This window comes from Petaurus breviceps, unplaced genomic scaffold, assembly GCF_028583685.1.
Source record: "Petaurus breviceps papuanus isolate PSGF00001 unplaced genomic scaffold, PetGlider_PUasm1.0 551, whole genome shotgun sequence".
Lineage (NCBI taxonomy): Eukaryota > Metazoa > Chordata > Mammalia > Diprotodontia > Petauridae > Petaurus > Petaurus breviceps.
Genome location: NW_027186372.1, coordinates 27425705 through 27437197, shown reverse-complemented (window position 1 = coordinate 27437197; position 11493 = coordinate 27425705). Strand labels below are relative to the sequence as shown.

The 11493-nt window shown below is 36.5% G+C and overlaps 1 long non-coding RNA gene across 2 annotated transcripts in view; it reads right to left on the bottom strand.

Moving 5' to 3' along the window:
- Positions 1–253: 253 nt before the first annotated feature.
- LOC138172556 (uncharacterized) overlaps positions 254–11493 on the bottom strand; it is a 50303-nt gene continuing 39063 nt past the window's right edge. Inside the window, exons 2-3 of one of the 2 annotated variants that reach the window (XR_011171151.1) lie at positions 8054–8273; positions 254–531 (exon numbers count right to left, since the gene is read on the bottom strand). This is a non-coding gene — a long non-coding RNA (uncharacterized lncRNA). Of the gene's footprint in view, positions 532–7467; positions 8274–11493 lie in introns of those variants that run through there. The other variant, XR_011171152.1, reaches the window with a different exon arrangement.

The window sequence follows — 11493 nt, the reverse complement described above, 5'->3', positions numbered from 1 at the left end:
TTCTCCCATTTTCCATCCTTAACTATCTCTTGATAGTTAAGATCTGTCACAATGTGATGCAGTGGTAAGAGTACTGGATTGAAATCAGAGGTTACAGTTCAGACATCAGTCCTACCTCTCCCTCCCTGTGTGACTGTGAGTCAGTGACTTCTCTGGGGCTCAGTTTCCCCACTTATAGAATGAAGAGGCTGGGTTATCAGGAGTTCTTAACCTGGGGAATAGGAATTAAAAAAAATACACACAGACTCATATACATATACATAGTATATGTGTGTATGTACATATAACTATATTTTAATGTAATTGGTTTTCTTTGTAATTCTTTGTTTTATTTTATTCACTTGAAGATATTAGCCTGTGAAATAGTCCATTGGCTTCACCAGACAGTTTAAGGGGATCAGGACACAAAAAATTCAAGAATTCTTGTGTTAGATGCTTTGAAATCAACCAATTTCTTCCATTTTCCTGCATTGCAGCCTTCTCCTTGGGAAGGTCATCTTCCCATTCTTGTCAGTGTCAGTTTGAGAACTTCTAAAAGAAAAAAAAAACAAGCATTTGACCTCATAAAAACCTAGACAAACAATCTCTAGTGATCACTTTAGTGATGCTCACTAGATTTCTGCCCTTGGTTGGGTGCCTTGAAGTATCATACATCCCCTGTAACAATAGTAATAGCCTTTAAGTAGTCATTGCCCGCTTGCCAGGGAAATTAAACAAAACAAGGTACGAGATGCTTCACTATGCACCATGAAGCCCCAAAGAAAGCATGAGAAAGTGCTGACCTAAGATAACTTACAGTCAATTGGGAAAAAGAGCCAAACATACATAAGATTAAATATCAATAGGAAATATTATTTTAAAAATTATAAAAAATTATAAAATATTATAATCATTAAAATGTTATAAAAATAGTTAAATATCAATAGGAAATAATGTAAGTACCATATGGCACAGTGCATACATTCTGGGGCTTAAAGTAAAAACAAAACTAAACAAACAAAAAAACCCAACCTTTAGTTTTAGTTCTATTTCTGATATATACTAGCAGTGTCACCCTGGACAAGTCACTTAACCTCTTCAAGCTTTAGTTTTTTTCATCTGTTAAATGGTAATAACTTCACCTACCTCATGGGGTTGTTGTGAAAATCAAATGTGATAACATATGTATGTGTCTGAAAAATTTAAGACATATGTAAATGCTAGCTATTATTAAATTAAAAGCTAATTCTCAGTCCAGTGGTAAAGACATCAAGTGGTAGGCCTCCAGAGGAAGGAGACATTGGTGGGTGTACCTTGTCAGGAAAGACATCATGGGAGGTTTTAGGATTAGAGCTGTAAAGAATAAATGGATTAAAGTAGACATCAAGGAAACTCAGATGGGGTATGGAGCTCCCTGCACTCTACTAATCTTGAAAATAAAAGGTAGGGAGAAGAAAGCACAAAGCCTATTCTGGGGATAATGATTAGGCTAATTTGTCTGAAGCAAAGGGCTTGTACTGACACTACTGTAATCCCTGGACAGAGCTACTACCTCCTAGTGCCTTCCATGTGCAGAACCCTTCTGGCTCCTGATTTTACGATTCCTAGAAGTTCAGGAATGACAGTCAAACCTTGTACTGTCCACAGGAGGTTAATGATTAGGATTTTCAACTACTGTCCTAATATGACAAGAAATTTCCCTTTGACCCCTAATAAAATTATGCTGAGGAGTCAGAATAAGAGAAGACTGGAAAAACCCAGGAAATTGAGGTGATTTTTTAAGTAATATTTTATTTTCCCCCATTACATGTTAAAACAATCTTTAGTATTTTGTTTTACATTTTGAATTCCAAATTCTATACCTTCCTTACTTCTCTTCCCCCTCCTTGAGGCAATAAACAATCTGATATAGATTATATATATGGCATCATGTAAAGCATTTTCATATTAATCATTTTGTGTAAGAAAAAAAGAAAGGAAAGAAAAAGTGTACCTCATTCTGTATTCAGACAATACCAGTTTTTTGAGGTGATCTGTTTTTAAGGGTATCTAGATTGGCAGTAGGAACATCTACTGAAGGGGGATAAGACTTATTCATATGTGGTATTTTTTTTGAAACAGTATCTGGGGGAGCTGGAAGGAACTTTTAAATAAGGAACTGCTATAATGAAATTTAAAAATAAGTTAATACTATATTGCAAATTATGACAAACTTCATTCACTTAAGTGTCATTTTAAAAAAATTACACTTTTGTGGGTGACATATTTCGGTTTTCCCAAATCTTGAACCTCAATTTTAATCTTGATTTTAAAATATAATTCTAATCTATGATTCAGACCTGAAAGGGGCATCACAGATTATCTTGTGAAACAACTTGATTTTATGGATAAGTACATTGGTGACTGTAGAGATTAAATCATCTAGGTAATTGAGTGATGGAGCTGATCTGAACTTAGTTCTTCTGATTGCAATGTTCTTCCAAGACTCTGACAGGCTGTGTAAACTCATCTCATCCCAAAGAATAAAGGAGGTTAGGTTGTCAGTGAGATGATGTGTATTTATAAGGACCAGCCATAAGATGATAGCAAATAGTTCTAATTTAAATGCACTCTTGTGGGGGGTGCAGGGAGGAGCAGCTAGGTAGTGCCTGGAGTCAGGAAGACTCATCTTGCTGAGTTCAAATCTGTCTTCAGACACTTACATTCTGGTGACTCTGGGCAAGTCACTCCTGTTTGCCTCAGCTATCTCATCTGTAAAAGGAGCTTTAGAAGGGAATGGCATACTACTCCAGTATTTCTGCCAAAAAATCTCCAAATAAGGTTATGAAGTCAGGCACAATTGAAATGACTCAACCACAACAAAATGTGCTTTTGAGTTCACTTGGTTTATGGTTGATATAGTGACAGAATGCAGGAGATTTAGTCTGGACCTGCTGGATATATGTATGCAGTGTTCCTCAGTGGTTTGTTTATCCCTTGTGTAACATAGTATAAACCCTTTTCTCTTTCCTTTCTCCACCCTCCCTTGATGATATTTTCAACTCTCATGGGCTAAATTATCTCTTTGCCAATGACTTCCAGATCTATATATCCAGCCTCAGTCTGGCTCTTGAGTTGTAGTCCTACATCATACTCCCCACTTAGAACTCTATGTCCCAAAGGCATCTCAGACTCAACACATCCAAAACAGAGTTCTTTATCCTTCCCCAAAATAAACCTCCCCATCTTACAAGCTTTCCTATTTCTTTTGAAGATATTACCATCCTTGCAGCAATCCACATTTGCTAACAGCATTATTCTTACCTCTTCACATACTCACACACAGTTGCCAAATCACATTGTTTCTATTGCCCCTAAATTTCTCATATCTATCTCATCATCTTCATTCACTTAGTCACCACTATGCTTCAGGCCCCTATCACTTCCAATGACCTTCTCTCAGTCCTCTTAGAACTTGATCTATCTAGTCCAGACTATTATAATAGTCTCCTAAATGGTTTCACTTCTCTAGTTTCTCCCTATTCTAGTCCTCCTTCACATGACTTCCAAAATGATTTTATCTAAGTGGCAAATGTATCCATAACACCCCCAATACTCAATAAACTCTACTGGCTCCCTATCAGCTATACAGAAAAATGTAAAGTTATTTATCAGATGAAGCTCTCATTGACCTGAGCCCCTCCTTCCTTTCCAGGCTTTTGACACATTATCTGCTTTCATGCATGTTATAGGCAACTCAAAATGATCTATCTGTTATTTCTCATACCCAGTGCTTATTTCCCATCTCTGCTTTCAGTCACAATCTCCCACATGCCTGAAATATATTCTCTCTTGGAAGCCTTCATTTCCTTTTAAAACTCAGTTCAATTGCTTCCTTCTAAATGGAGTTTACCTGATCCTCTCAGCAGTGATTGCCTTCCTCCCAAGGTTAGTTTATAACTGTTTTATATGTTCTATATACATATAGGTATATACATACATATGTATGTACACAAACATATAAGCATACACATATCTAGGCAGATAAATCAATAGATTGGTAGATCAGACAGACAGACGGACAGACAGACAGACAGAAAGATAGATAGATAGATAGATAGATAGATAGATAGATAGATAGATAGATAGATAGATAGATCACTTATATGGATTTATGTTGCCTTCAGTATTTAAATGTAAGCTCCTTGAGGACAGGGATTGTCTCTTGGTTTTGTATGCCCCATACCTTAATGCAATGCTTGGTAAATACTAGGCAATTAATAAATGCTTATTGACTGGTTTTAGTCATGTCTGCTTTGATTTAGTAAATAATCTTATAGTAGATTTTGTTTTCATTCTTCTACATTTTTATAAAAATGCCTCTTTTTGAAAGGGTACAGAAAACAAAACTGAAGTGGGACTAGATGATTGCTAAAGATCCTTCCAGCTCTGTGATCTCGTAATATTCAATGGTAGAGTACAATTCCTCTTTGGTGTGGAAGAAATCAGGGGAAAATCTTTACCCTGTCTCTTTTCTGTCTTTTTAGGGATTTTCTTTTGTGTAGAACTTAGTTCTACTTAGAACTTAGAACTTCAGGCTCAACTCAGACTGAAATTAACAGGTTTTTTTCATAAATACTTATCTTACACTTCCTAGTGCCCACATCACTATGTCAGTGATGGGTTATAATCTTGCAATGGTTTGTTTAATGAAGGGAAAGATCAATACAAAATCATTTTAACAGGTTTTAATAGTAATAACAGTGATTTGTCCTCTTGCTATTATCAGTTAAACATCTTAAAGTACATTGAAGATTCCAGCTAATCAAATTTGAAGATATCTCCTACCTGCCTCTCAGACATTGAAAAACTGAAGTCAAGTGAGATGGGATGAGGAGAGCCAGAGAGAGAGCCAGACAGAGAGAGAGGCAGAGAGAGACAGAGACAGAGAGACAGAGACAGAGAGAGAGAGACAGAGAGACAGAGAGAGAGAGACAGAGACAGAGGCAGAGACAGAGAGAGACAGAGACAGAGAGAAACAGAGACAGACAGACAGAGACAGAGAGAGAGAGACAGGGAAAGGGACAGAGGGAGAGAATAAGAGAATTAATTTCACATAGTTCCACAAAATACTGTATCAGTGTAAGTTTTTTTTATTAGTATTACTGTTACTTTAGTTGCCTCAGTTATGCAGGTCTCCTTACCTGTGACAGGAAATTGTAATGTTTTTATAGTTCTACCATAGATGCCTGGCAGTTTGAGTTGTAAAAGGATAATTTGGCCAGCCAATAGATCACATTTAGTGACTCAGAGCAGATTGGAGACGAGAAGACTCAGGGGGGGACATAATCATTCTCTTCAAGTATTTGAAGGGCTGTCAAATAGAAGGATTGGTTTTGTTCTCCTTGGCCCTAGAGAGTAGAACTGTGGTGGAAGTTACAGAGAGGAAGCTTTTGAATTGGTGTCAGGAAAAAATTCCTAACAATTAGAACTGTTCCCATCAAATCAGCACAGGCAGTCTGAAAAGATAATGGGGGAGCTCCTTAGTAGAGGTCTTTGAGAGAAGTTAGAACACTTATTCAGATGTTATAGAAAGGAGCCCTGTAAAGGCAGATGTTAGACTGAATTCTCTTCTAGCTCTAAGATTCTGTATTTTTTTTTCATTTTGAACCTCTCATATTATGATCATTCTCATGTCATTCAGGTTGCCTTTGTACCCTATTCCCCCCAAACCGGTAAGACTTAAGACTTTTATTTTATATGCAGGGGATCAATAAAATGCACTTGGGAATGGTATGCCATCCATTATAGCCTCAGGAGCACTTAGTTTAGGCATACTTTATTAAATCTGATTTTGGTATCTAGGATAAATATTTTTTTCCATTTCTACTTGGGCCTAGAGTAGTTGACATATAATTAGTGTTTAACAAATACTTTTCGATTGATTGATTATTGATTGAATATTGATCTGATTATTCAGAATTTTTCACTTAGCTTTGCTCGGTGCTTATTGTTGATTGCACTATGTCTAGCAAATCTTACAAATGCTAACATTTAATATGTGTGTGTTCACTTACATAGATAGTGTTTTGTAATTTAAAAGTACTATATTAATGTAAACTGATACTATGATCTAATTCTTCGAATCAGATTCAGGTGGAATTAGTTCTACTACAAATCGCTCTACTGCTTGGATTCTTTTTTTATTTAAATATTTTATTGACTGTCATATAGGTGGATAGAATAACTACTTTTGTAGTTAGTTTCCTAGTAAAATACAAGTATTACTAAATAAGCTTATCATCTGTTCCCTCACTGAAAGTATTCTTGGTACAATTCAGTAGCAGAACAGATAATACAAATGACATAGACCTACCACATATTGAAATTTGAGCTTATAGTATCCTGGTGACTCCATTGTTTACAGTCTTGCTTGGCTTCTAGTTATGTGTTAATCAATCTGTTGAGAGATGTAGCCAGTCTGTACCATGTTCTATTATCCCATCTCTTTGTCCTTTGTATTACCAGAGAGTTAGCAAGTAGCTACATGGCTTTCATTCCATCTCCCTTACCTTCTAATCTCATTTCTGTACGATGTGGCAACAGGGGAGGAGCTGACATAAAATGGCCCATCCCCTATTGTATATATGTACCTATCAAGACTGTCTTGATCTTATTACAATAAGTGTTCTATAAAAGCAGTTCCTACTTTGAATCCAGGGCTTGGCCCAAGAGGTTTAGCCTACTGATACGTTTCTGTGTTTTAATAGAAGGGGAAAGGAGACAAGAAGAAGGAGGTGGATGAAGGGGAGGAAGAGGAGGAGGAAGAAGGGGAGAAAAAGGAGAGTGTGTAGAATGTAAAGGAGAAAAAGGAAAAAAAGGAGGAGGAAAAAGAGGAGGAAGGAGAAAAGGAAGAGAGAGGAGGGATATTTTAATGAACTCATTTCAAACTTTCTATTCCTGAGTTTTGCCTCTTTAATCAAGGAAAAGACCTGAACATTGAATTTTCTTTTTAATACTCATCTTGTTCCAACAATGTTTTTTATCTCTTTCTATGATCTCCTAATTGAATGTTTAAGCTCCATGAGGCTTGGGCAATAGGAGTGGTTTGTATTGTGACATATATTAAAATGTTATAATTTAATTTAATAGATAAGTATGTCTGGGTATTGTGGGCACCTGTTGCCAGATAATTCTGTGATTATTATCTGGCTTCAGTACTTATTTAAAATAAATTATTAGTTGATCTCCAGGATATTTTGAAGTCTATATTGGTAGTATTTGTAGTATGGGAATTTTCATTTGTTAGACTATGAAAAAAAAACAAATTTCTGGTGTGCAATTTTAGTCATTTTGCCAAGTCTTGCTAGGTATTTGATATTATATCATTATTATTATTTGCGGTGGTTGTATCAGCATCATTACTATCATTCTTTTTTTCTCTGTATAGTTCATATAGAAATAGTCCTGGGACAAATTATTCACCTGCTATTTTTAAATAAATATTTAATGTTATGTAGGTAATAATATGTGGAAAGAGCAACCCTTTAAAGAAAATTGAATAAAAGTATTGGATGTAAGCTCACTTTTCATTTGTTCACTGGAAGTACTTTTGGGTCAACTCTAGCAACAGACCAGGATGAACAGTCCGATATGCCGTAAAGCCAAGCATGAGAAAGTCTCCAGAGGAGTGCTACTGTGAATAGCTTTAAGGTTCTGATCATACAGTATAGTGAACTCTCTATTTATTCAGCAGTAAACTTAAAGGAAAACATTCACAGAAACCAAAGTACAGCATTCACAATGATGTAACATAACAGCTTATCACTAAAGTGGCCACATAGTTTTAAACAAAAGATATCATTCAATAAGTCTGTCATCCTTAAGAAGCAATCCTTCTTAAGGGACACAAAATACAAAGGTCAAAGTTTTCCCACCCCTAGGTCACATTTTCTTAATCTCTCAGTCAAAAAGTCTTCTTTCTTTATTGGAGATTAGTTTCCAAATATCCTTAACTCAATCATCCTTAAGGGGTACAAAGTTCTCCCACCCATAGGCCACAGTAAATCATGATCTTGTACTATGTACTAAGTACCCAAGGAGAAGTCTTTTCATCTTGGCTAGAGGTTGGCTCCCAAATTCCATGGTTCCTCTTCCATAGGTCCAGTTCTTGTCTGAATCTACCCAACTGTCACCTGGATTCACAGGCAGGCAACTCTCAGATCCTCATCCAGCTCCTCTTCCTGTTCTTCATCCAGTTCCCATTCCATATTGAAGCTCACAGTGTCCAGTCGACCTCAAGTCCTTCATAGTTTCTGTTTTTGGGAAGACAAAGCTTAACATTCACACACATTGCCAGCACCACCATCAATTCACTATCTGGCTGTGAAATCAGCATGGACCCACAAACCAAGTCAAAACCAGGACCTCTGAAACCCTCCTCCAGGACTTCTGTAAACAGACAACAAGAAAATCCTCTTTCAGGGCTTCCAGTAAGTTTCCTGGGCTTCTGTAGAAAGTACTACAAACACAAATCAACACAGACAGAATAGACAAACAGAGTTTTGGTCACCACGAGCGTTCCCTTCTCAGTTCTGCTCTCTCCCATCTTGAGCTTCTGCTTTTATATGATCATTAGCTCCTCCCTGTTCCGCCTACCTCTTACATCCTTCCTGTTCCTGTCTTTGACAATTTCCTCCCACTGTGAGTTTCACAAGTTCTGTTTCTTAACAAAGACTTGCTATAATCCTACATGGTAGGACACCAACACTGAAAAATTCATAAATCCCTAAAGTGCTTAAATAAAGTTTATTACTAAGATGGCTATGTCACAGTTCATAAGGAGGTAGAGTATATATGAATGGATAACTTGGGGCAAGTCCATTATTTCTACTAAAACAATTTGACTTCCATACTGACATAGATCATAGATTTAGAGCTGGAAGGGACCTTAATGACCATGAAGTCCAGCTTCCTCATTTTACAGATGAGGAAAATTAAGAACAAAGGTGGTTAAGGCACCCAGTAAGTCTCAAAGACAAACTTTGAACCTATATCCCACGACTCCAGGCACAGGGTTGTTTCCAGTAAACTGTTTTAAGGTTTTCAAAGAATTTTGTGCGTATTTCCAAATTAAGTTAGTTCAGTTGATGTTATTTTTGTACTGAGCCATCATTACATTCTTGTACAAGAGGTATCCTCTCAATACCTGTGCAGAGATTTGAACTAGTCTGTTATCTTGGCAGTGAGCTGTGAAATGAAATAAAAATATTTGACAAATTAAAATACGAAAATCATGCAAGCACTCATATTTATTTTTACTATATTTAGTAAAATGTGATTTATGGGGAATTTCCAAGAGAATTAAGAGATTTCAGTTTTAGACCTAGCTCTGACATTTAACAAAGTACATGACTATAGGCAAATTATTTAACCTCTCTGAACACCAGCTTCCTTACCTTCAAAATGTAAATTATTATACTGATTCTACCTTCCTTATGTTGGTGTTATAAGGGTATAAAGAGATTGTACTTAATTGTAACAGAATAATACCTTTTGGTTTCTAAAACATTTTTCAAAAATATCTTGCTTGTTGCTGGCATCATAAATTCATATCCAGAAGGAACCTCAGAGGTCATCTGATTCAACAACCAAATTTTATAGACAAAGAACAGGGAAGGGAAGTTACTTTCCCAAGGTCACATTGCTACTAAATGGTTCTTTACAACCCTGTGAAGTAGGCAGCATGATTATTATTATCATCATTTTATTGAAGGGGGTCACTAAAGTTCCACACCAAGATTTCACAACTTGTCTATAACCAGCTACCAAGTACATGAGATAAGATTTAAATCCAGATCTTCTGACTCTAATCCCAGTACTCAATCCACTATACCATGTTGCCTCCCAAAAATGTAAGTGAGGATTTGGGGTAATAAGTCATTACTTTCATTGAGCAAAGTATATCCTACTTATGTATCATTTCCCAAGAAGGTACTTTGTCAAAATATTCAAGCTTCTTTTAATGTGTATGTGAATGGGGAAAGATATCTCCAACAGCTTTCTGTTTTCTGAGACCAATAGGAAAACACATAAGTCAGCTAGGTAGCCCAATAGATAGACTTGGACTTAGGAAGACCTGAATTGACATTACAACTCAGAGACTTAGTTGTATGACCCTGGGGGAGGTGCTTTACCTCTCTCGTCCTCAGTTGCTTCATCTATAAAATAGAGATAATAATAAAAAAAAATAACACATCATAGCCTTGTTGTTATGATTAAATGAGATAACACATGTAATGGTTTTGTTCAGTCGATCACTTATGTCTGACTGTTCATGACCTTGTGGACCACAGAACAACAATATTGTCTCTGGGGGTTTCTTCACAAAGATCCCGAAATGGCTCATTTTCTTCTCCAGTGTATTAAGGCAAATGGAGTTAAATGATTTGCCCAGGGTGACATAATTAGTAAGTGTCTGAGCCATGATTTGAAATCAGTTTTTCCTTATTTCAGGCCAGGCACTCTATTCACTGAGACACCTAGCTGCCTCCTAACACGTGTAAAGCATTTTGAAAACCTTAAAGTATTATACAAATACTGTTGCTATGGATGATGATGATGATGATGATGATGATGATGATGATGTTATGATTTTATTGGCTAAGTCAATAAATGCCAGTTTAAAGTACTATGCTTTTGGTATGTGAGCTGTTTGATTGCTGAAAGGGACAGATTAAAAATGTTTAAGGAAAACTGATGAAAATTAATTTGGAGAGAAACATGGCTTTACATATAGAATATTGAGGAGAGACATGAATTGTTCTGAAGATAGGATAGTCAATTTTGTTGTTTAATTGTTTCAGGCATGTCTGACCCTTTGTGACCCCTTTTGTGTTTTTCTTGGTAAAAACACCGGAGGGGTTTGCCGTTTCTGTGTCCAGGTCATTTTCTATATGATAAAACTGAGGCAAACAGGGTGAAGTGACTTGCCCAGGGTCACCCAGCAAGTAAGCATCTAAAGCATATTTGAACTCTGGAAGATGATCCTGTCTCTAGGCCTGGCACTCCATTTATTGTGCCACCTAACTGCCCATAGTCATGGCAGTCAATTAGTCAATAAACATTGATTAAATACCTAGTATATGCCAGGTCAGGCACTGTACTTTCCCTTAGAGGGGTATGCTAAGACGACCTATTTGAAGGTAGAACGATGACTGAAATATTAGGGACATTGTATTTCATCAACTTATTTGAATGTAACTGTTTAGAGAATTTTAAAGGTTGTAACCATGAGAACCCATAAATCAAATAGTTTGGAGATTAAGGGCAGGTTAAATAAATGGACTTGGAGTCATATCTGACAGAAAGGTGATTTGTTGTGTTTTATATTATGAGGAAGGACTGACTTGAGGAACTAGAAGCCTGAGAAGAAGCTATAGGAAAAATCAAGGGACAGGAAATGAGAAAAGGAAGCTTAGCACAGGATAAGCTAGGGACAGAAGACACATAAGACCATGATCAAAGCAGTGGCAG